We start from the raw sequence: 1,132 nt of genomic DNA on the forward strand, positions 1-1,132 counted from the left end.
CGATAGATTATTAAACTGCAGGTCACCAACATAGCAAGGTTTTGAAAGTTGTACTTTTTTGAACGGAAAGATAATGCAACCACGATAACAATAGCTAATACTATTATGTGATTCACTTATTCATATACCGGGTGCCAGACTAAGAACTACACGTAGATTATCTCATTAAATTCTTTCATCAAATCTATTAATATAGATCTTATTATTTTATTCCCATTTTACGGACAATGAAATGCAAGCTTAGGTTAATTTTCCTGACCAACCATGTCAAGTAAATGGCAGAGCTGTAATTTAAATCTGGAGTCCCAGCTGTATAGTCTTTAAAAAAAAATACTTTAAGCAAATATTTTATCGATTCTCCAAAATGTGTCTATTTTTGTTTGTATAACTGGAGAATATTGCAAAGCATTTCATTATTTTTTAAAAGAAAATATTAGCTGAACATTAACATCAGTAATCTTTAGAAGAAAGAATAATGTATGAGTTTAGGAATTAGTTATTTTGGTAGTAGAGTAGGATTCCAAATTTGCCTTAATTAATTCAGGTGCATTTGTTAAAAATGAATATGCCAAACCTATAACCAGGGTGAGGCTTATCCATTTCACTCCAGATGTGCTGACCTCTGTGATTTCCCCAAATGTGGGAAATTCGACTGCATAATTTAGTGGAGGACTGCATTCTCACTTTCTCATGTTAGAAAAAATATGTATAGACAGCACATTAATCATGATTCCAAGTTGATAGTTGCTTAGAAAGATTTTTATACATCACATACTCTTACTCAGAATTAGTACAAATATGTCAAACATCAAATATCAAAATTAGCTGCTTAATTTGGATACTGGAGGCATAACAAATGATTGTTTTCTTTTCCTTTAAGGTTTATTTTTATTTTTTATTTTTTAGGCAGAGTCTTACTCTGTCTCCCAGGCTGGAGTGAAGTGGCGCAATCTCAGACCACTGCAACCTCTGCCTCCCGGGTTGCTGGGATTACAGGCATCTACCACCAGGCCCAGGTAATTTTTTGTATTTTTTTTAGTAGAGACAGGGTTTCACCATGTTGGCCAGGCTGGTCTTGAGTTCCTGGCCTCAGGTGATCCGCCCACCTCGGTTCCCGAAGTATTGGGATTAC

At 35.1% G+C, this 1,132-nt stretch overlaps 1 non-coding gene across 1 annotated transcript; it reads left to right on the forward strand.

Moving 5' to 3' along the window:
- The first annotated feature begins 535 nt into the window (after positions 1 to 535).
- On the forward strand, positions 536 to 693 carry LOC119469668. The gene has a single exon (XR_005198504.1). It is a non-coding gene; the product is annotated as a U1 spliceosomal RNA (small nuclear RNA).
- Positions 694 to 1,132: the final 439 nt, after the last annotated feature.

The sequence above is a fragment of the Cebus imitator genome, unplaced genomic scaffold, assembly GCF_001604975.1.
Source record: "Cebus imitator isolate Cc_AM_T3 unplaced genomic scaffold, Cebus_imitator-1.0 Scaffold761, whole genome shotgun sequence".
NCBI classification, from domain to species: Eukaryota; Metazoa; Chordata; class Mammalia; order Primates; family Cebidae; genus Cebus; species Cebus imitator.